Source organism: Microcebus murinus, chromosome 15 (assembly GCF_040939455.1).
Source record: "Microcebus murinus isolate Inina chromosome 15, M.murinus_Inina_mat1.0, whole genome shotgun sequence".
Lineage (NCBI taxonomy): Eukaryota > Metazoa > Chordata > Mammalia > Primates > Cheirogaleidae > Microcebus > Microcebus murinus.
The window spans coordinates 67,546,079-67,572,179 of NC_134118.1; positions in this window are offsets into that span (position 1 = coordinate 67,546,079).

The window sequence follows — 26,101 nt, forward strand, 5'->3', positions numbered from 1 at the left end:
AAATATAACCATTGATTTTTTGAGGTGTTACAGCTCAACAGAGAAAACACGAATTGTTTCTATTTCTCCAAATCCTACTTTTTAAAAAAACGTTTTGTTAAATTCCTCCTTCCTTTTCCTTAACAATGTAGCTGATAGATCTGACAACGTTTGGGTCTTTGTGGACCAGTCCAGTTTGTTAAATTCCAGGTAAAACTGCCAATTCAAGTATAAATCTATACTTTTCTTGTGCAAGGCAGGTTGAGCTGTGAGCTAGGATTGCAGGTAGGGCTATTTTTACCATGGGATATGTGTCTTTTTCTCTGAATGTTTACATATGAACTTTAAAGGGTTGTATGAGAAAGATCAGAGGAGGCAACCCAAAATGGCCAAATGTGCATGGTCTTGTCAACAGAAAAAAAGCCAAACTCTGTAAAATAATTTTAAAGAGATTTATTCTGAGCCAAATTTGAGGACCATGACCTGGAGCCACGCTCAAGAAGCGTTGAACAGTGGACTTGATATGACTGGGTTACGGTTTGGTTTTTATACATTTCAGGGAGACAGGGGTTACACGTAAAGTCATCAATCAATACGTGGGAGGCATACATTGGTTTGGCCCCAAAAGGTGGGGCATCTCAAAGCAGGGTGGGGGGGGGGACTTACAGGTTATAGGTGAGTTTAAAGATTCTTTGACTTATAATTGGTTAAAGACATGAAGCTTTGTCTAAAGGCTTGGAATGTTTTAACATAAGGAGCTGTTATCAGAGATAAGCTATCAGACATAAATTTGTTGTATAAATTGAGGACCTGCAGGTTTGTCTTGCATACCTTTAGGCCTGTTAATAGGTAACAAAGGAATTCCACAAGAAGGGGCAAGATAAGGCATGTCTGACCTCCCTCCTCCTGGCAGACAATTTAATTTTAGGATATTCCTTTGGCCAAGAGGGGGTCTATTTTGTCAGCCGGTGGGGGTGGGGGTGAGCCTTAAAATTTTATTTTAGTTCACAGTCTGCAAGTTCTCCTATATTCAGATCAATCTCCTCTGATTCTGTGGCCTCTGTGTAAAAGCAAGCTCTGGATATATTATGTGCAAACTATTGTTAAGTCAATGAACACTTTAATCTACATTTTCTGTGGCTGAAGACTTCCTTAAAAAAAGATGTCTCCCCTTATCCCAGTTAGTGGTCCAGCATCTTCTGAAGCCACCATACTGTGAGGAAGCATATGTCACATGAAGAGGCCATGGATAGGTACTATGGGTATCAATCCTGAACCCAGCTTTCAAGTCATTCCAGCTCAGTTACCATACATGTGAGTAAAGAAGCTCCCTAATGGTCCCAGCCTTAGCTATTTGAGACACTTTCAGCTTTCAGCAATCCCAGTCTTCCCAGCAAATGCTCAAATATCAGGCATTACAGACCAGTTGCTTTGCTATGTCCTGCATGAATTCCTAACTTCAGACTTTCCGAACATAATACAATTTTTGCTTTATGCCAATATATTTGGGGGGATCTGATACACAGGAATAGATAACAGAAATAGTCACAAGAATTCCAAAATTCCAGAAAAATTTGTCCAAGTTCTCCAGAGAAATCTACCAGGCTTTGCTCTGTTTCAAGGGTAACCTGTCACTAAATAACTTGCAGGGACATTGGTCCAACAGCATGCAGCTGGCAACTGAAGACCAGTCTTCAAATTTGGAAAGATGATTAAACTTTATGAGATATTCTCTAGGAGGTCCCCCATCAACACTATACTACACTGAGATGGAAAGGGTGTGGGTGGTTGGTCAAAATAGTAAGACCATGATGCCATCTTTTAAGAAGCCCTGTATAAAAGATTTATTCTAAGAAATTGGCTCATGCAATTATAGAGACTGAAAAGTCCCAAGATCCACAGTCAGTAAGCTGAAGACCTAGGAGAACCAATGGTATAAGTCACAGTCTGAAAGCCCACAAGCTCAAGACTCAGGAAGAGCCATTTTTTTACTTCAAGTCCGAAGGCAGGAAAAGACTGATATTCCAGCACAAGTGTTTGGGCTGAAGGAGCTTCCTCTTCCTCAGCCTTTTTATTCCATTGAGACCTTTGATTGATTAGGTTAGGCCCACCCACAGCAGGGAGGGCCATCTTCTTTACTCAGTCTACTTATTCAAATGTTAATCTCACCCAGAAACATCCTCACAGGAGTGTCCAAATGTGGGGCCAAATGTCTGGGCACCCTGTAGCCCAGTCAATTCAATACATAAAATTAATCGTCACAGCTTAGTAGATGTAATACTGTAGCTTTTAGAAGTTCTTTCAGCTTGTTATAATTTCATACATAAAATAGGTTACCAGAAAGTGAAGATGGCATGTGGTGTTTACAATTTGAGGAGACAGAGAAAGTATAGGGAAAAAAAAAAAAAAAACTATAGGAGGAAAAGGCTAAATTGTCTGTGTGGAGTGACTGCCCTTTGAGCTTTGTGGTCATAAATTTACATTGAGATCAGTCAGGAAAAATAGTATAATTTTCTCCAGTCTATACAGCCTCATGGTGGTGGGGAGAGCTGATTGTAATCAGGATTGGAGTTATACTAGAAGTGTAGGAAAAAAAGAAACAGAGAAAGAGAGAGGTAATGAAAATAAAGAATAGTATAAGAGATGAATAATGACATACTTCAAACTCCAAGCCTTTAGGTTAGAAATAAGAATAAAAGTATAATAAGAGAATGGTAATGTGCAATAAAATGACAGTGAGGTTCAAGTAGTTCTTTTGAGTGAATGATGCTTCCATGAGAGAAGGAAAGTGGAGGAAAAGGGATTGAAAATATAGGATATTTTGCTAATGACTGACTGTGAGTTCCAGAGACATAATACAAGTTTTTGGTACTTGGGTAAATTTTGAAACTTGAGAAGTGATACCAGAAAAGGAGAGAAGAATTAGTTGTTGATGAGGGTTCCAGAATTGAGGTATAATTATTAGTCCTTAGATTATTGTAGTGAACTGATACAAAAAGGGACAAAGGACATAATGCCACCAGTCATGGAGGTTTTGAGTGGTGGTTATGTTTTGAAAATCATGCAGGGATATTGGACTCCATATTGGTCCCTGCAAATGGCAATGTGAAAACCGCATGAGGGCAAATCCTCCCTCCTTGGAGCACTGCTGGATCTGCGACTCTCCAATCTTGCTGAAGGACGGGTGGATCAGAGGGAAAAGGGAAATGGTTATCCCATCCGGGGCACACAGATTTCTGTGACTTCCTTTCTATCCCGCCCTCAGCTCTGAGGCAGAGTAACTGATATCTGATACTGTGATGTCTTGATATGTGATAGTTGGTTACCAAATATGTACAGATCAATGTGATGTACTATGGTTTCCTAAAACAGGTTCATGCTGGCAAAAAGAAAAATGAGACTTTAGAAACAAAATCCTCATAGATAAAAATTTATGTCGGAGCCTGGCTGCCTGAACAGCAGTCCTGGCTGTTGGTCACGGTGACACGCGCAGTGGGAAGCCACCTGCAAGGGTCTTTTGACTCAACCTCTCTCCTTCCTCCCACCTTTTCCTTGCCCTTTTTAGATAACAGAAGGAGAAGATTTTGCTAAAAGAATGCACTGTGACACAAGGTCAGTCCATAACCTCTATTCTGCAAAGATCTTCTTCAAGAGTAGATCAAGAGAATTACTGGACATTTTTATGCTGGCTAGTAAAGGTGAGAGCACCGGGCATGATTAATCTGCATAAGGTGACACTGGCAGCAGAATCCATCCATGAGGGTATTGAGGAATGAGATTCTGGAGGACATCAGCGTCGTCACAGGTAGTGTCCCAGGGTGCTACGAGGGGGCTGAGAGCAACAGTGATCAAGACACGAAAGGAAAAGGGAGTGCAGAGGAAAAGGAAAACAAAAACAAAAAGGCCCTGCAGAGCGAGGCCCAGTGGGGACAATACAGGATAGTCTGGCTTAGGGCGGCTGCCAGAGGGACCAAAAGGAGAGAAGAATCCTGCAAGAGCTCAGGCCATTTAAGCAGGTGGGAGCTCCAAGCTTGTGGATATGTTAATTGTTGTAAATGTGGCACACAGACTCAACTGCATGGCCAACGAAGGAAAATATTTATTATAAGAGAGGAGAAAGAGGCGAAAAACAGAAACATATTAACTGTCCAAGACTGCAGTCTAACTGAAGACTTTTAACATATTAGTGAGTGAGAACTAATGAGCTGGTGACTTATAATGGCACACATATTAAAGTACACCTAATATTGAAATTAGCTAGATTATCTCATCATTAGACATTGTTACTAACTAATGTTTTGGAAAATCAGAATATCAATGAATAGGAACTACCTTTCTAGAATTACTTTCTCTCTAACCCTCTCTCAATTTCTTTATATGATCTGTATTATTGAAATAGGCCATGTGCTTTCTCACTTTACCCCACTAAAACTGCTTTTCTGATATTTATGAATTTGGATCGTTAGGTTTTCCAACAAGCACTAATAAGTAATATAAAATCTATCCATTTAAGAAAATAAGCAGACTTCTTTTCATTAACTAGACTTGAACAGACTGTTATCTAGGCTGAAATAACAAATAGGCTCAACTGTGTGAAGGTGCAACACCCCAGACATTTCTGTCTTACTTGTATAACTTTTCTAAGAGGTTATTCATGTTCATGGGCAGCTCTTTTCCATGTACTCTTTCAGTAACGCAGGCATCTTCTTTATATGAACCCATTATTTCCTGGGGCCTCTTTATTGAATGTTTTCAAGAGGCCATATGGGAAAAAAAAACTTGGACAAACTCTCCTGCATCTTAAGCCCTTTGCCTGGGAGAAGCATACAATACTTTTGCTTTCATTCTTTGAAAAAAAAAGTTAGTTATGTGACCACATCTAACTACAAAAGAGTATGGGATATTTAGCTCCTCGATGGGAAGCCACCTCCCAGCTACTAAGCTGCTTAATATCAAAAGAGAAGTGAATATGGTGGGTCAGCTAGTCAAAGTCATCCTTCTGGCCATCAAAAATCTGTGTGCTCTCTTGTTCTCACACATAGAACACATTCTCTCCCTTTCTCAGAGATACAACCCGAAGCCCTATCTAGTCCATTCATCTTAAAGTCTAGGATCTCTGGGTGATGCATAAACTTATCTACTGAACTTAGAAGTGGCTCCTCATGGTTTTGACACTTAAGAATTAAAACTACAAGTTACTTGACAATGTACGCATTACATCTGCTGGCACATTGTTTATTAAGGTAATCTTATGAAAGCAGGAGAAATAGTAAGTATTCATATCTCCTGTTATAATACATATTTCATCCTGACACAGGGACCCAGCAGGGTCAAACATCAGGCTAGAGAGAGAGAGAGGAAGGACTCCAACTATGAGGTTAGGGAAGCACCAGACCTGTCCCCGATGGAGTCAGGGTCTGAGATTCAACAACATTCCATCGCGGCAAATGTTTTGGCTCCATCCCAGTTTTACTAGTGTCTCCTTCATGGAGGGAGGAGCATGATACCATCTCCAAGAGTGATACAAGGCTTGCTGTTGCAGAGGTACAACAAGACAGATCAGTGGGCCGACATGCTGCCCTAGGGTTCCTGCATTTGGGAGCATAGCCCGTCCCACATGTGATAAGGAGGATGGAGTTCAAGCCTCCTGGTGGTAGCACGTGCAAGACCTGGCTGACAGGCAGCCTCACCCACCACGTCAGGACTCTAGCAGGACTGGTGGTTTTAAGTGCTCAGCTATTGCTTGTTTCCATACTTAGCGTGACTCTACTCTGCAAGAAATCTGTTATTCCTTACTTCTTAGATGAGTAGAGTAAGAATTCATTATATTATGTATCACGTGATTATGTTGAGGAAACTTGGAACTAGGAAAGTTGAGGAAACTTACTGAACAGTCATAGGATAGTAAAAGTTACTACACTTTTAATCTTTGTTTTGAATTTGAGCTTCTGACAGAGATGTCAGTTAAAGACGCTGAAAAGAATTACATTCAATATGAGTGACATAATTCTACAGAAGGATAGACTCAAACTTGTAGAAATCCTTTATAGGTGGAAAAACTATAATATTAAATCCTAAGGTATCTTAATGCAAATAAAACTTTTCTAAATATAGTTGTTTTAAGATAAAACCAAAGGAGGAGAATTTCTCATTTTGGTTAGATCAGAGATGACAATTTACTAAATATACAACAAACTTGTCTTTTATAAATAATGGACTAGTGCCAGAGTGAAGAGAAATGGCTATAAGATAATTCATAGGATTATCAACAAAAAGAGTAAAATTATAAAGTTATGTTTCCTATTATTTTCAAACAGGTGTTTAATGTAAACATGAATCACTTTTGCTTTTTATTTATGTTTAATAAAATGGAAGTTCTTTCATTTAACTGAAGAAAGGATACTTTTCTACATTTTTACTAAGAAAAAGATCAGATCCTTTGTTTTATTTGCATTAACTCTACCCTTTTAAAAAAAAACTACACAGTTACCAGTGAAAATATATTTGCAATGGTTTGAATATTTATGTCTCCCCCAAATCGTAGGTTGGAATCCCCCTAAGCGGATGGTGGTATTGGGAGGTAAGGTCTTTCAGAGCTGTGTAGATCATAAGGGTGAAATCCTCATGAATGGAATTAGTGCCTTTCTAAAAGAGACCCCAGAGAGATCCTTCACCTCTTCTGTTATGTGAGGTTATAGCAAAAAGATGATGTCTATGAACCAGGAAATGGGCACTCATCAGACACAGAACCTGCTAGTGCCTTGCTCTTGGACTTTGCAGTCTCTCAAACTGTGAGAAGTAAATTTCTTTTGTTTATATGCCAATATCTATGGTAGTGTTATAGCAGCCCAAATGGATTAAGATAATATTTTACTATTTGCCTTAGGAAGTTTTCAAAAATATAATCAAAAAAATTCACATGCAATAGGAGGCTAGTTAAGTCTCATTGCTCACTCATTCTATAGATTTGATCACATGGTTAATTTGGTAGGCAGAGCTCCAGAAGCTTTAGTTATTTTTAACACAATTTGGAAAATACTGATTGGACCAAGTTTGGAGCAGACCAATGGATTTTTATTCTATTAGTTGTCATATCAATTGATATTTGGTATTAATCCAATTGTATTAATCAGATTTTGTTATGTAATTAGTAAAATTGCATGTAATTCTAAATCTGTGTTTTAATTTATTTTTATTATTTATTTGTTTTATTTTTATTTGCTCAATAGTGATGATGAATTTGAATCTATTACATTTTACTGATTTTCTTGATTAGCTATGTCTTCCCTTATCATATGGGATGTGACAATAAAAATGAAATGGGCAGTGGGTTTGAGAAATAACTCCATCGGTGCCTGAGGGATGTGACGCATGATTGAAGTGCAGTGCGCTCTTGGCCTTTAATTTATATGAGATTGCCTCTGTTCGAGGGTTAAGTCTCTAAGATCTGGCACTGAGGAAGATTGGTGAGTTATTAAACACAAAGATCTTGCAGGGGAAGAAAAAAGTCAGCTCCAGCCAGAGAAATGTTTAAAATATAAGTTATTTCCTAGGAATTTAATGAACATGCACTCTCTGAATGTTGTATTTGGTCATAGTAAACTAGTTTTGATTGTGTTGATTAATATTGCCTCATAAGCCACATCACAAGTGTAGTAGTTTTACTTTTTTTTTTTTTTTTTTTTTTTACCATTTTTTGTTTCTTTGTTTCAATAGTTAAAGAATATCAATCATGAACTTTTAGTTCTAGGGATAATTAAAGTGCCACAGAAGTATGAAAGAAGCTATAGAGGGGACACATTAGAATTTGATTATACTAGATATCTTTAGGGTAGATTTGGATTATGTTCACTTTTTGCTTTTAACTAATTTTGAAACCATGCCTGGTCTTCACTAGAAATATCATAAGTCTTCCCTTAAATGCATGCTGTGATATCATATACAGGTATGTGTTTTAAGTCTTACAAACAGAAATACCTAGTACAGAGTTGATCAGACTTGACATGAGTCATGCAGTAGGACTGTCAGAAAGATTGTTTGAGTTCTCTATTAATGCCTAGATTCAAGCCTGGAGGAAGTCTCTTGCAGATCTCATTCATCTAGGTTTCTGTTTTGTTAGATGTATATGATGAAAAGACAGAGGTAGAGGGGTTTGGTTATTTACAAGAGGTTATGACAGAACAAAAGGTAAAGAAGAAGGGTCCAGATATAGGTACGTTTTGAGGAAATGTGGGATTCCTGCAAGGACCTAAGTAGACACAATAGTGATTTGCTCAAGTGCATTAGCTGTATTGGCAGAGAGAAGTGGTCAGAGGTGGGATAGATTTAAAGGAAAAACTCAGTTGTGGAGTAAAAAAGAAACTGAGATGAGAAAATCTGAGTGAGAGGCAGGTATAGGAATGTAGATCAGAAACTCATTTCTTATTGCTTATTGGAGGGGCATGCAACATTAGTTTTAGACTGTTTCAGACGTATTTAAAGGGTATTTGAGAAAATGAAATCCTAGCTGTTTTATTCACTTTGTTTAGCTTCCCAGTTGGCTCTCCTTTTCGAAGAAGTTGAGTGATAATATGCAATGTTTTCAATAAATGCTTAACAGAAATATAATTTACTTTTGTTGGTTCTAGGCAGGATGATTGGTTGATGATAAATAAAAAAGATTGGTCTTGTCATTTTCGACGCTGTATTTAACTGGATGACAATAATTCACAGCATAAATAATTACCATGGCAGCAGAGTTTGGGTAATGAACAGCAAGCAAAACGTGAAAGATGAGACAAGATCATGCTGATGTTGATTCATTTCATTAAAGCTCTAATTCTGCATGTTGCCATGATTTAAATTTTATTCTCTAAGATGTATTCTTCATTTAAGAGGTGACCAAGGATATTTTCCCAGAGTAACAGGTCCAGTAAATCAATTGAGTTAAATGTAATTTGTAAAAAGTCATCAGAATTATTGAGAACACAGAATGAAATGCATTTAAATTTTTAAAATATCCACAAAATGTGACTGTTGTTTCTAATTATTTGTACAAATAAATTAATTGGTATGTATGCATTTTTGATATTATCACATCTATTCCTAAATGGAGGCAGTTGATATAAACTGAACTTTTATAAATAAGTTTTTTTCCTCACTATTATGTTCTATGACCTTCTTTAATCAAACCAAACTAGTAGATAATTTGTAGAAATGAAGCTTAGGATTCCATGATGCTAATGTGTTTATCTTAGAGTTGCTATTTTCTTCATTATATAACTTTTTCCAAAAATACTCTGGATTTTTTTAATAGAAAAAAAAATATTTTCACATCCTCCTCACTGTAGACATGTGTGAAATTTACCAAAAAAGAATAATAATGATGATAGGGTCAAGCCCAGGATAATTACAATTTCACAGCCCATATCTTTAAAAGTGTTCCTTTTCTGTCAGACCATCCTGTAAAGACAATTGTGGTTTTATACGTGATTAAGGAATTACTCAAAATAGAAAACATTGAAAAGGGGCTGTTAATATGATCTATGCTGTGTTAATGTGATCACAGATTTCCTAATCCTTGCTAAGTGGTAGATAGCTTGTTCTTAGTTTATAGCCCCTCCAGGAAATCTTGGAGATTCATGTTATTAGATGGCCTCATCATTCACTGTAGATAAAAATTCTGGCCAAAATATGTTCGAGTTTTTTTTTTAATAGCCCACTTTTACGGTATTGGGTATAACATAATAATAAAAAATTTACATATTAATAATTCATTAATAAATGACACTTAATATTTTTCACTAAATGCTAGACTTTGGATTATACTTTTTTTCATTTAATCCTCCTTTATTGCATATAATCCTCAAAAGTACCTATACTTAATAATGATGAAAACCCCTTTTGTTAGTATACTTATTACCTCTTACAAAGAAGGAAATTGAAGCTTAGGAAGGTTAAATTATTCACCCAAGATTAGACTATTAGAAAGGAGTAGAACCAGGATTTTTACTTAACTTTGGTAAATATAGTCTCCTGAGTACAACTATTTGTGTTAAATGTCTCTCTCTGCTTTGTGTGACATGGAGAAAGTAACTTAAAATCTCTGAGATTGAACTTCCTTATCTGTAGCTGTAAATAATTATACTGTACTTATCTCATAGAGCTGCTCTGAGGATTGAATGAGATAGTGTGTAACAAAGCCTCACTTCTCCTGTCTAATTGACTTTCTCATCCTGTTTTAGAGTTGCCTCATCTTTAATGGTGCAACTAGCATAAAATGAATTGTGGAGTGTTCCATCTTTCTCTAATCTTTGGCAGCTTTTGTATAAAATTGCAGTTTCCTCTCTTGAGTATTTGTCAGAACCAACTTTTAAACTTATTTGTGCCTCGTAATTTTAATTGTTGAATGAATTTAGGTATATTCAGGTTTTATAGTCTTATAGTATAACATCTAGACGTTCATTTTCTTAAGATGGTGCTAATCTGTTTTTATTTTCCTTTTTTTTTGAATCATATATTAGCAATTTTTAATATTCCAGGTTGATAGCTAGTATCTCCATATTCTACAGATACAATTCCACTGTCCTCTGTTTTAAATCGCTGCTGTATGTATGACTAATCTCACTCTAATAGTCATTCCATGGTAAGGCATTTGTGTTTTCTGTCTGGCCACTTTAATAATATTCTTCTTGACTTTTATTTTGTAGTTCAATACAAAATACCTACCTGGGAATCTCTTTTTATTGGTGACATTTAAAAAAATATTTTCCAAATTTAGGCTGGGCACGGTGGCTCACTCCTGTAATCCTAGCACTCTGGGAGGCCGAGAAGGGCAGATTGCTCGAGGTCAGGAGTTCAAAACCACCCTGGGCAAGAGCGAGACCCCATCTCTACTATAAATAGAAAGAAATTAATTGGCCAACTAACATAAATATAGAAAAAATAAGCTGGGCATGGTGGTGCATGCCTGTAGTCCCCACTACTTGGGAGGCTGAGGCAGGAGGATTGCTTGAGCCCAGGAGTTTGAGGTTGCTGTGAGCTAGGCTGATGCCATGGCACTCACTATAGCCTGAGCAACAAAGCAAGACTCTGTCTCAAAATAAATAAATTAATTAATTTAATTAAATTAAAATAATAAAAAAGTAAAAAATATTTTCCAAATTTAAAGATTAATATTTTAAATTATTTCTGGAAAAATATTAAATACTATAATATTAAATGTGACTTCTTTGCTACTGTTTCCCTCTGGTTCTTCTGAAAGTTCATGCACATGTGTATTATGTACATTATATATTCTCATAAGTTTGTATTTTCCTAATATATTTTGCATTCTCATATTTGCATTTCTATTTTAATAATGTGTCACTATTAAATCTGCATTTCTCTAAACTTTCCATCATATTAAGCTTCTGTTGATCTGAGATTGCAGACTGGAAAAGGCTCTAGAGTTGAACTTGAGCTTCAACTCATTACTCTGGATTCCAGTTACTTTTTAAATTTGGTTTCTATGATGGTCTGTTATTTCTTGAGGGCTAGCTAGTAATGTAAAGAATGACTATTATATTTTATTCAGTATAACTAGGTTTTTTAAACTGTAAAATTCTTAGATATAAAAGTCTGAAGGGAACATTCCCACTGAATGATAATTGCCGTGGATTCTATTCTCCCTTCAATGCATTGGTCCAGATTATATTCTGTAGTACTTCCCCTGCATTTCTTGTCGGCCTGAACCCTAAAGATTTTCTGAAACTCCACAGTTCTCCTCAGAGGAGAGTTTTTTGCTGCTTTACTCTTGGCCAGTGACTTCTGCCCCCTCAACAGCCTTTTCTCACTTCTGAGCTTGGCAACCTCCCAGTGTAATTAGCAGGTCTCTCGCCGTTCACAAGTGAAGCCATGAGTACGTGAAGCATCAATGTCTCCAAAGCATGCTTCAGATCCAACCTCAGTGTCTCTAAAGTTGGCCCACTGAATACATTTGGTGCAACTAATGTGATGTTCCTTAGCACTACTGACTTTGGATCCAGTTTTTGCATCCTGTTCTTTGCAGTAGAGACGTCTTTGTATATCTGACTATCCCTTGCTTCTCTAGGGCATCTCACTATTGACTCTGTCTTTGACTTAATTCCCTTTTATATCTACAAAGATGATACAATTTACCTTTATCCCCCTTCTACAGAGGGAGCAGATGTTTGAGACCTTGTCTCTAGCCAAAGGCCTTAAATTTGGCATTTTTCCTTAACTCTGGCATCTACAAAAATTAAAACACCCATCTCTAAAGCCCTGGTGTATTGAACAACCTGGACTACCATAACAAAATATGATAGACTGGGTGGCTTAAACAACAGAAATTTATTTTCTCACCATTCTGGTGCCACAGGTCCAGTTCCAGGTGAGGGATCTCTTCCCAGCTTGCTGTGTCTCTCCATGGCAGAGAGAGACAAAGCAAGGTTTCTGATGTCTCTTCTTACAAAGGCCCTAATCCTATCATGAGGCTTCCACCCTCATGACCTCATCTAAACCTAATTACCTCTCGAAGGTCCCACTTCTAAATATCATCACATCAGAGGGTTGCTGTTCAACACATGGGTTTTGGGGAGACACGACTCAGTCTGTAGCATCTTGGTTTAGAAAGCTCCTGATTATCTCAGCCTTTAAACTGAGGTCCAATCTAGAAGCTCAGATTGCGGACATATTCTTTGTCCCAGGTTGTTTCATAGCTGTGATATCTTCTCAAACACTCGTGTAGTAATAAGGTGACCAATGTCTTCCAGTTTGCCCAGTACTTTCCTGGTTTTAGAACTGAAACTCCTGTGTCCTGATGGGTCCCTTTGTGCCTGAAAAACCAGGCAAACCACGTAATCTTCTCAAGTAGTTGAGAAGTATGTGTTGGAAACCATCACTTGATAGTACCTTTTAACTCCATTAAAATCTTGCAGTAGTTTCTGGAACTACCCTTCTGGCTTTCTATTTGGTCTAATGGGACCCTCTAACAGCAGTTGATCCAAATACTGGTCAGGAAGCAGTCAAGGGGGCACAGGTCTCTTCTATTTCTCCCTTGACAGCAAGCCCATAACACACACTCCTTTCACTGTTACTCTGAAGAATCTCAAAAGCTTTCGAGGGCCAGGAGACTTGGAGCCACTGTGGAATCTCGAAAGATTAAGTCCAAGTGGCATTCTGCCTAGAGGAGAGACTCTGGTCTGAATCCATATACCAAGAGTTGCTGGGACTAGCATTTGAGATGGCCCAGATAGCTATAGAATGATGGGCATTTGAATCATGCTTCATTTTTTTCTGATATTAACAGTTTTATAGGTATCTAACAACTCACTGTGTAATTTTTGTAGAAGGAAGAAAATAAGTGTATTTCTCACATTATTTCAAGATATATTACTATATGTAAATATTCTATGATTTTATGATGGAAAGTTTCATTTTTATCGGATTATTTACCATGAGTATAGGGTCATAATTGACTAAAAATTATATATATGAATATAAATGTAATTGATAAATATATGTACACATATGCTTACATATATAGTGTGCTTGCATTAGAATTGTGACAACTCAAGTTATGTAAAACTAGATATGTGCATAATTTCATATATATGAAATTAATAGATATTTTTACCTATCTGTATATATCCATCTATGCATATTATGCACAAATTTTATTATTTGTTTATTTTGTATGACAATTATGAATTGGGTCTTGTCACATTTTATTAGCAGATTATGTACGTACACAAAATATGAAAAAATAGCAGAATTTTTATGAAGAAAGACAGATGAATAAAGTTTATTCAGTTATAAGTAAAATGAAATGCATTTTAAGGGAATGAGAAAAAAGGTTAATTCTTAAATTTAAACTGATAGAATAGGCTTAAATTTTATTTTTATTTTTACAGAATATGATATAGACATTTTTCCAGGAACACCTGTTTCTTAGTGCTTTGAGAAGGTATCATTGGCAACTATTATTTTCCCTCCAGACGTACAGTCCTGATAGTTGGAGTCACCATTCACACTGACTTGCCTATAATCATCAAAAATGTTTGTAAAATCTTATATTTCCAAGCCATAGATATAGTCACAAAATTGCAGAGGCTTCAAGGACATCCTGAAGTGGCAATTTACCTCAATAACAGATGTTTTTGCCTTCACTACTATGATTTATTTACATTGAAAGAGCATTCATCATAGAATAAAAGTTTTGTCTGAAATGATTCTTGGAAAAAGAATTCAAATATTCTTGAGCAAGCTATGGTTCAGTTAATTTTAAATCTGAATTATATTTTGAAGTACTTTTGGGAAACTTTAAATATCATAGAAATACCTCATATTCATAAAAATTGAATGAAATAAAATGTATAATTGTGAACTTGACACGTTTTTATTTATTACATTTTTTTTCCATCTAAAGAATATAATTTTTCTGTAGGTAAAAAAATCACAGAAAATAAAATTTTACATTGTTTGTAGCTAACATGTAACAGGGTAAGTAAGAAAACTGATTTTTAGCATATATAGGTCTAAAAGATTGAGCTTTTCTCCTTGAATATTGAAAAACATCCAGTGAAATAGTATAAAATATATATTTTGTACATGAATTAACTAGAGCAGCAAGTTCTTCAACCATTTTTTACATGCATTAATATATTTCCATGCATTGGAATTCAGTAGCTTAGTAACATCTTTGCACATAGACAAAACAGACATTTAGTAATGGCTTGTTTTGTTATTTATATTTGTTCTTATTATAAAACAGTTCAGTGATTTCATGAAGGTCTAATTTGAATGAACTTTTCAAGAATTAATCTAATACTTTTGGCTCATTCTGGGACATAAGAAGTGACCCAAAGATAATTAAATCATTTCATGACTTCCCAGCATCTAGGGGACTTTTACAAGGCTCTGGTAGACCTTAGAAAAATCTTGTCATTATGAAGAAATTTGGAAAAGGAAGGAAATTTGTAGACCTCAGATAAATTATAAGTTGATTATGGAAAGAAATGGCAGAACTTTATCTTAACAGAAAAAAAATATTATGATAAGCTTTGTGACTCCTACAATCCCTTGAAAATGAGAGTTCCTTTAACGTTATATCCACCTCTCTTCTCTCTTCTTCTCAATCAATGTCTGGTCTTATCAACCACTCATCTAGTTGGACAGTTTGCCTTGTCTATAAATTCTAAACATTAGCTCCAGTAGTTTTTATCTGAACTTTAAAATTTCCATGAATGTCCAATTCACAAACTTATACAGAAAATGTGAAACTTATTCAACATCTCTTCCTTAGACGTGTGTCCTTTCTACTCAGTTCCAGATATTGGTTAAGATGATTGATGGGTTGTTTTCTGCCCTCTAGATTAGCACAAAGCGATCACCTGGCACATTTCCCTCCCCTTCACTGGACTATCAAAATATAACGTATCATGAAATTCTATCAATACTGTGCTTTTACTTTATCTTGAATACCTTGCCTTTTTTAACGTTCTTAATGCTTTAATTAAGTCCATTGGCAGTTTGGATTTAAGTTATTATAACCTCAGTAGTGATAACTATTCATATATTAATATATCTATACACTAGGAACTGGGCCACAGAGCAGGAGGTGAGCTGCAGGCGAGTGAGCCAAGCTTCATGTGTATTTACAGCCGTTCCCCATTGCTTGCATCACAGCCTGAGCTCTGCCTCCTGTCAGATCAGCAGTGGCATTAGATTCTCATAGGAGTGCAAACCCTACTGTAAACTGTGCCTGCCAGGGATCTAGGTTGTGTGCTTCTTATGCCTGATGGTCTGAGGTGGAGCTGAGGCGGTGATGCTAGCACTGAGGAGCGCCTGCAAATACAGATTATCATTGGCAGAGACGTTAACAATGTAATAATATTAGAAATAAAGTGAACAATAAATGTAATGTGCTTGCATCATCCCAAAACCACTCCCCTCCCACCTCCTGGTCTGTGGCAAAACTGTCTTCCATGAAACCAGTCCTTGGTGCCAAAAAGTTTGGGAACCACTGAATTATGATACTTTCTGTTACAGGGTATAGGAAACTCTAACTTAACCACCTTATAAAATAAGGAATATTTTTTTAGCTCACTAAATAAGAATCCCCAAGGTATTGTGGTTTCGTGAATCCAGTCATCAGGTGGCCCAGAGGTTTCTTCTCCTCCTGTTCTTCCATCAGCGAAATATTGATTTATCGGGTTTATCTCTCCTCTGGTGACAAGTTGGCTGTAAGAGTTTACTTCTTGAGATTTTGGTCAAAATTGCAATACATGCCTATGTGCAAACGAATAACAGGTGAGGTATAAGAGACCTAAATGATTGGCTTATACACATAAAGATGTGCCTCTGAGTCTCAGGGAGAGGTGAGAGCAGGTGAGCATACTGAGGTCCTTCCAGCATGCAAGGACTGAATGGTTACTCAGGGGCTCTAAGCAACAACTGCTAAAGATTCTACATGGAGCAAACGAGGGCGCCATCATCATCAGCTCATAGCTAAGGTTCTTAGATTGATTAATCATACTCAAAATTTTAATATTTTTCCTTTTCTACAAATTGTCTCTGATACATAGGACATCCTGAACCAAGGATTCCTACAATCTAAGCATATGGCCTCTGATCTTAGTTTTAACCAAACTAAGCTAATTATGACAATATGCTGTAGGAAATCCTCCAAACCAAGGCCATCTGCTTTTTCTATCCTCCTTTCTCAACGTGAGATGATCATAATGATAATTGTTCAAAATCTCATAAACAGGGGTGCGTCAGGTGACTCTACCTGTCTTCTTCACAAGTATATCTCTTATTAATTGTTTCTGCTGATTTTTGTACCTTGAATTGGATGTCTTTTCCTTTCCAATTAGATTCTTGTCTTGTTTCAAGCCTAGTTTAAACAGAAGCTCCCTGTAAAATGTCCACTAAGGGGCCACTTAGAATTAACCCTTCCCTCAGGGGTCTGTGAGCCCTTTATTGACTTCTCTTTGAAGGGAAGCAGCAGAGTGTTCGCTTCAGAGTGAGAGGATACTTGCTCAAATCCTGGATCTGCCACTTAACAACATGTTACCCTAAACAAGTCAATTAATTTTGCTGAATCTTCATCTGTAAAACATAGAAACCATAACATTATTTAATATTATAATGAATTTTAAAATGACATACAAATGCACATTATTTTTTATAATTACACTGTATATTTATTTTTTATAAAATAAATATGTTGAGCCATTAAATACTCTTAGATGACAATTTCCTTGGATATTTTGTTGAAAGCTAAGTACTTTCTTTAGATAATGATGAACACAAGCAAGTATAATATTTTGCATGTTTTATGACTTTGGAAATGCAATACCTGACTCACAAATAAAAGTAGCTTCAAATATACTTAGAACTTTCCTACTTACTTTTTTCAGATAAAGTAGAATTGTGTCAAATAATGCCAGAATTATTCGTGACTATTTTGAATTAAATTAATGTGACAACGTTTCCTGTTTCCTATATCCTTGGTGCTGAAGTAAATTTGGTTAGGGACTGCATAATGGATGCTGTCTCTATTAGCAAGGAAGATATTATGAATCCACATTTCAATTTTAAAGTCATCTGAAGGAAATATTTTAAAGTGTTCTTTGTTTTCATGTACCTGGAGAGTTCTGTCCACAGAGAAATTGACAAGACTTTGTAGTTATAAATTCCATCTTAAAGCAGTGCTTTTTCCAGCTTTGCAAAGTTTGCATAATTGAGCTCTCTATCTCCTCTTCCAGAGTGGCAGCATGAGACAGACCACTTGGTTCTTTCAACAGCATCCATGATGGTGACCTCAGAGTCTTCAAAAAAGAAAAAGGGCTCTCATAAATATGGTCAAAATCATCCAAGACAATGAAGCACTGAAAGAATCTGTTCCTCTTGAATTATTCTAAAACTGACCAATCTTTTATCACGAAACAAGTCATATGTATACCAAAGGTAAGTTTCAATACATGTCCTATTTTTAAAAAGCCACTCACTGTCTCTATGGTAGACACAGATGTACTGCCCTGCAGTTTCTTCAGAGACTTTCTTTAATCAAGATTTTCTCATGACCCTTATTAATTATGAAGTTAAGATTTTCATGCCTATGGGGAAACACAATTTGATCACATCAACAGAGGCATTGATGCTAATGGACTTTCACATAGAAAGCCATGAGTCACAAAGACATCTGGAGTTGTGTACTTCATTCATGTACCAAAATAAGATGAGATACACAGCACCATATGTTTTCCATCTGCACTCAGAGTGAGAAGAATTTCTTCAAAAGTTTTACTTAGAAAAGAAAGCATAGATGGTTTTGAATATATCAACTGCCTTTCTTATTTCCAAAAGAGCATCACAAAATAGAAATTCTCCTTTAGTACTCAACATATACTTAGATAAAGGCTTAGAAATTGGGTTACTGAGAAGTACCAATACTCTTTTGCAGGTGCATGCTGAGAGGAAATGGCGTAGCTGAGAAATCCATTATGAAACACTTCAAAATATTTAAGAAAGCCTAGTGATTCAGAAGTTATGATATCATTTGGCAGAGATAGTACTTCCATTTCCTTCCTCTACTTAAATTTATGAAATAGCTGAGTCATTTTCAGAATACAGGAATTTACCATGCTCCCTCTGATCTCAAGTAACTTTGTTTGATTTGCTATCCAACCAGCAACTCTGAAAGGTGTTTCACATCCAAACTTTAGAGTAAAATTCCAACCTTCTCAAATTAGGTCATTTTCTTTTGGAAAAGTTACACATTTACTTTAGTTTTTCCAGCTTTATGTATGCCATCCAAATAGCACCATAGCTTTTGTTTTTAAATAAATATGGAAATGAATGAGTATGGGTCTTGGTGCTCCTTGTCTAGTATTTTCCAAAATATGCTGAGTCCTCAATACATAAAGGCTACTGCCATAATCACAATGTTTAGTTAGAATATTTTCTTCAAATTTTATCAGGTAGACAGTGTTATAGATATTATGCTAAAAATTACTATAATTCTGATAATTATAAACAATATCAAAAGTTATCTTATGGTTGTGGAGTGAAATAAAGCATTATTATAGTACGTGCCTGTTTTAAAGGCAATTTTCAGAGGAACAGGAAAGAAATCTGAGAGAAAAAAAAACCTGTCAGTTCATAGACTCCACTGAGTCACATTTCTAGGTCTCATAAGCATAAGAATTAGAATATGTCTTATTCTAGAATATGCCAATATTACTTATTGGCTGTGTCCACTGGGTAAATTACTTAAGTGTCCCAAGCTAGTTTCCTCAACATAAAATGAGCATTATTATGACTATCTCATTTTAGAGTACTTAGCAAATATCTGGAATGTAAGTATACTATAAAATACTTTGTCTTTTTCTTTCGTCCCTTATGTACTAATTATACTCCTTTGTATGTTACTTCAGGACAGTCCTGAAAAATTTGACATAGCTCAGTGCTTGAACATTTTGTGTGCTCAGATATTTTATGATTTGCAAACATGATTTCACAACACTTTTAATTTCTTTAAAACACCATTTATTCTCCTAATACTCATGTTTGTTGGTTTAGGATCTTCTGTTCCATATTTTATCACAATACTCTGTTTATTCATTCAATCCTAGACAGTTTTCAACACTTAAGTGCACATATAGTAGTAACATTCATCTGGTGTCAGGCAGGTGGGAGGAGAGGGGGAGATGGGTATATTCACACTAATGGGTGTGGTGTGCACCATCTGGGGGATGGACATGCTTCAATCTCTGACCTGGGTGGGGCAAAGGTGATACATGTAACATAAATATTTGTACCCCTGTAATATGCTGAAATAAAAAATAATCCTAGACAGAAAAATTTTGATCTTTTGCTTGGACTTTTATCAGCCATTTCTAAATACTTCATACTTTGGTCGACCCTGTGATAGATTTCATATCTTTGTCTCAATATTCAGAGCCCTGAGTTCTTACCATTAATCCTCAATCTGCCTCTATTTACAGCTCTGTCTAATCCCTTCTTAGGAAAAGTACCCAGTGGTGCTCCACTAAGTAGGGACATTTCCAAAGGATCCAATTATCTGATGCACAATGCTGCTTCTCCCTTGTTTCCAACTATTTTTCAATATTTCATTGTATAGTCAAATTTTAAATTTTTCAAAATTCAGTTATTGAATTTTCAAATGATCATATCAGCATGCATTCTGCTTTTAGTTTTATGCCACTTGTCTATTTCACAATAAATAATAACTTTTATTTATTCCTGAAAATTGACCAATGTTTACCAATGTATCTGCTCAAATAGTTGGATTTAAATTGGAAAGAAAAAAACTGTATCTACTACTCTACCAAAAAGAGGTGCCAACATGTGCTTTTTTGGCATCATACGGTTGCCAAGATTTTGGTAGCTACTCACAATCTACTTGGTTACATCGACTCTGACTTTGGGGAAACACATTTCTTCCTCTAACAGGAAACATATGAATAACTGAGAACTTCTTTAACTGAAATCCAGAAAGAGACCTCAACCAAAGAGTAAAAATAAGATTTGGGACAAGAATTAAGGATAGGGGAAAAAAAGAAAAGAAACAATGTACTATTTTGATGAATTATATGTCTTGATGCTATCAGAGCACCAAGATTTCTGTGATGCAAAGAGGAGGCATTTGGATTTTCAATGAAAAAATGTGTCTCAAACTCTTAATTTCAAAACTGCAAGAAAAAGGCATGTTGCTCAATCCGGATACATTTAGAAGTGAGTAACAACGACAGAGGGTGCTACTGCAATACCTTGCACCTTTTTCAGAATCACAGCACATATTTCTCTGGATGTTTGGAGTGTCAACCATGGTGCCAGAATGGTGCCTGTCCATTGCTGGAGAGTTTGCTTGCCCAAGCTGATATTTCCTTTTCTGTGGTCACCTGTGTCCTATGACTAGATCCTGTAAGGTATAAAGATCCAGCCGCCATGCCTTATATAGGCCCAATTTGGTAGGCCATCCTAGCTCTAGAACTACCTAAGGGATCAACTTAGGCCTTCAATGTGACTACACAGCAGCCTGACTTCTCCCTTCTAATCCCTCCTTCTTTCCTTCCACACAGGAGTTGATCCTGAGAGCACTCCCTAATAAACTTCCAGCACACAAAACTCCAGCTCAGAGTCTGTCTCCCAGGGAACCTGACCTGCAACAGCAAGCATATGACTTGTTACAGAAATGTAATGAAATTTTCTGCATCATTTTGTCATATGAAGGTTTTCAGGTATCTCATGGGCTTGCACTGGATAAACAATAGTAGCTGGGCTCATTCTGATGCCAAAATAATTATGATCAAATAAACCACTAGGTAGAAATGAAGGTAGGATTTAAAACACAAGATGAAGTTACATTGTTCTTCTCTTTATTGGACCATCATAGAAGATAAATATCACACTAAAATTAGATAATAAATTAATAATAGTACCCCACAGAACTAAGCAACAATGTTTTGTTCTTGAAATTGTGATGTCCTCTAGTTTATTAAAAGACAGTTAAATTTAAAATTGAGAGAGAGAAAATGACATGATGAAAGATAAATCCTCTACATAAAGTAGACTAAAATGTCGGGGATCTCCAAGGTCAAATACCGTGTCCTGTTCACTTTTGAAACAACAGGCCACTGTTGTAATGGGACATGGTAGAAGCTAAACAAATATTTACTAAACCAGAATAAAGCAGTCTCTATTCTCTCTGTGGTTTTCTAACCTTGCCTAGCATTCTGGTTTTATCGCTTTTGGAAAAACACTCTTGATTAAACAAGGTACTATTTTCTGCTGTAGGTGATTGCCACAGGGCACTTAGATCAATAAAAGACTCTCAGAGTTGGAAGTTGGAGTGGTCACTCTGGCAATGGAAGCTCCGGTGAAAGAGAGCAGTTGCACATTTGACTGCCAAACACTCCCAGGAGGGGGCGCTGCTGTGGAAAGAAGGGTGTGGGTTTTATTGTTGATATACTACCATCTCCTGCCTTTCAGATTCATAAAACACAAAAGAGAACAACTCCATCCCAGTTATACCCCATTACATTTCCTATTTGATGAAGTACAATATGTACTATAAACAGAGAGACTGTAAATTAGAACAAAATAGGTAAGTTAATCATTAAAAATCAGACGTGATAACGAAGTCAAGTATTTGAAGGAAATTATCTTAGGGGGAAAATGAACTGATATTTTAAGTTCTTAAAAAGCCAATTATAAGTTACAAAAAAATAGCTTGATGAATTTAACATTCCTTCTAGATTGTGTATATTTTTATAAGATATAAAAGTCCTCTGCCTGGAAATATTTTAAAGTGATGCTTTAATTTTGATTCATGATAGACATAAGTATGCTTTAAGCAGCATATGTACAAGGGTAACTCTACTTCAAAGAGGAGAAATCTAAGTCTAATTTGCACTTGAGAGGAGGCACATGAAGGACTTCAGTCAATATAGAGAAGTTCATTGTATTTCTGCGTTAAGCATTTGATATACTATCTTAGCAGTTTAGTCACATACTTAATTTGCATGAAGAGTTTTTCTTAAATGTCAGAAGTGAGATATGACAATAAGTATGCTCTTTGATTAACACGTTCAAAATTTTGCCTGACCTTAAATGAAGATATGCAATAATAACTCACTTCAAAAATGTGAATTTGATCTTTATAAATTGAAACAAAAAATTCATACTGACAATTGAGATCAGAGTGCTTTACCTTGTACATATAGATGCATTGCTAAAATATATATTTTACCATCTTTGAGATGTTTTCTTACACTGCCATTATGAAGATTCATTATTCAAAGGTGATAAGTGCCTGTTTAAAAATGTCTTTGCACTTTAGTGAATTCATGAGCTATCTTCTCTGTGTAAGATACAATACAGCAGTCAATTTTCTGTAGTTATAATAATTTAAATATTAATATTTGTTTTATAGAAAGTTACAATATACTGAAGCTTTCCTATAACTGTAATAAAACATCATATGCCTATTGACCAGTACATACACACGTGGATTGTTTTATGTGTCAATGTGCATATACCTGCACATATGTAATTACACCATAATTATTGACAGCCCAGTGGTTGTTAGTGGAGTAGAAGGTCATTATATTGAGAGACTTTGTTCATTTTCAGATGTTTGGTAAGAATTCCAGAGACCATCATTATACCATGTAAACAATGTATTCAGATAATATAGAAATGGTCTTCACTGTTATAGAAGGTCCAGTGACTATATTTTAATATTCTTACACCTAGAAAATATAAACTAATCTAGATGTATAAATATATTTAATAAGATTTTAAATTTGCTTAATAATTGGGTATTCATATTTACTTGATTATTCACAGCTCTATTTCCATCCTCATATACAAGTCCTATTGTCTCATGTTCCTTACATATCCAGTTGGTTTAAATGAATTGGCAATTCACTGGCTAGTTATTATCTAGTTAATAAAAACGAATCTTTCCTGTAGTTTTATGCTTTTATATTGGCTTTGTAAAATTCAAATAAAATAGACTATTGGGGACATAGTCACTGACTGTTCCTATGGGTAACCTAAGAAGTGATCTGAAGGAAAGAAAACTCTATCATCCCCCGGTTCTTAATCTGTTGATTAAATTCTGAATTGCAGCCACTTTGAATATGCACAGGAGAGAAAAGTAACACCGGAGAAGGGCTGCCTATAACGTTCTATTTGCCTCCAGTTGTTGTACTGTAACAACTGCACCTACTCCAAGAGCTGAACGGCAAAGTGGTCCCGTGCCTCTCTCTCTGCCCCAAGTAAGAATCATGTATATTCTAGTCTCTCTAGTTTTTCTTAACCATAGGTTAATTAGGTTCAAAGATTCTTTACCTCATTAAAAAATAACCTTAAATCCCACTGGGGACACTATAACTCTTCAGTTTAAAGACATTAAAGAAAGTAAAAATACTCAGTTTTTTAATTAATAGGAAAGGTATATGCTACTTAACTCAATAGATACATGTTTTTCCTTCACTTTTTCACTACAGTAATATCCTAACGTGAATTAACCCCAACTTTGAATCCTCCTTCTCCTGAGATAGTCAATTATCCATTTCCTCCTTATTGTGGAAATACGACTCGTCTTTCAAGTCTCTTGTCAAATTCCACTTCCTTTGCTCAATTTTTCATCTATGCAGTGCTGTCACCTAAAACTTTGCCATATATTTATATTTAAACTGTGAGCACAGGAAAAGTTACAGTTTCTTCCTCCCAAATATGATAAAATAAAAAAAAAATTTAAAAAAAACATAAAAAATTATGAAGCAGGGTGAGAATTAGAAGTATCTAGTATCCCAGATGCTAAGGGAACAGTAACCCTAAAAAGAGAAGCAGGAAATTGCCACAGAGATGTCAAGCAAGACAGGACAGCCCAGAGCAGGTGAGGCCCTGAATTCCCATTTCACCTCACCAGGAATTTGCAGTTTTATACAGCAGATTCCACATGACATTCCATTTGAAGAAAGGTTTCACTGAATTAAACAAAGCAAAATTGTGTAAAATAATCAGTCAAAAGCACACTGCAAATGTAGTCACAAGATTTGGGCTGCTTATACTGTACCTATTTGCACTAACTTGCTATTTAATTTCTCACTCCCACCATATACTAAGGTATTTGAAATAGACTAGCCTGTAGATGTCTTACACTCGTAATATATTAATAATTCTGATTAAATTAGGTGCAGCAGAATAACAGTGCAATATGCAGAATGTAGAGATAGCATACTTGGATGAATACCTTGGTTTGAAGACTTACTGGCTGCGTGGCTTTGGAAAGTTTACTTAACCTTTCTGCTTCTCTGTTTCCTTCTTGGTAAAATGCAGACAATTAAAAGGATCCAAACTGCAAGCTTATTGAGAGAATTAAACAAAATAATATGGAAAAAGATTTAAAATATTCTGACAAGGCAGGTGACATGTAAATGTTTGCTGTTAGCTGTGGCAATATGACTCAAAAATTTATTTTCAATAGAATGAGAGTATGAACATCAAGCAACAGAGGAGTGCAGGGAGCTTGTGACGGTTCCGTGGGACGCTCCATGGCAGAGTCCTCCAGGTCCCTGCTTGCCTTCTATGTCCAGACTAAAAATCACACAGTGCCTTGACCCCCGAGCTGCACCTGGGTAGGTCCCTTTTTTCTCTCCATGCATCTCAAGGATTGCTGCACCCCCCTGCAGGTAAGTTCCTCTGACAAATGCTTTGGACTGATCACGCTGGGGTTTAGTGTTTCTTTCTTTGTTATTCTGACTGGCCCCATCTCAGGACAGTGTGGGCCACTCTTCTGCTGCCACTTTTGGGGCAAATCCAGCAGCCAGTTTGTCAGAGACAAAAACACTCCACCCTCCAGCTCACAGTGATCCCACAGGTGAACCTGAGAGAAACTCAGGGCGGAGGGGGACCCACGAACGCCAGTAGGAATCCAGTCAGTCTCGCACTGCCCCACGGCAGTCCCCACCAAGTGCGTGTACCCTTTAAGTCCTCAGGCAACACTGGCCACGGGCTCTAGAAACTGCAACTTTCAGAGAAACCGATTTCCCCACAGGCTGATGGATATGAACCAGAGTTAAGCTCCTAGCGCATGTTTTTGGTTACAAAAACATCATCAGACTTCTAAGTAAACACCAAAACCCTTCTCATAGTAAACCTTGAAATAAATGGGAGCTGTACGTACATTTAAGAATGATTAATAAAAACAAGTAAGATAGGTACCGTGTTTCCCCGAAAATAAGACAGGGTCTTCTTATATTTGTTTTTCCTCAAGAAGACACCCTAGGGCTTATTTTCAGGGGATGTGTTTTTTTGTTTGTTTGTTTTGTTTTTAAGTACGGTACAACAATCTACATCTATTTAAATATAGTTAAGGTCTTCTTCTGGAACATCATCAGAATTCTTCAAACCTTGAATTCCATCCTGAATTTCTTGCGACTCTATTTCCTTTAGAACCATTGGCCCCGATCTCTCATGTGGAGCCATGGAGCTCTCATGGGGCAGGTGAGAAGGGCTGCTCGTCTCCTTTAGCGCTGGGTGATGAAACGCATGGGCTGTGCAGATGCGCTGCGTGGCCACGCCCGTCACTAGGGCTTATTTT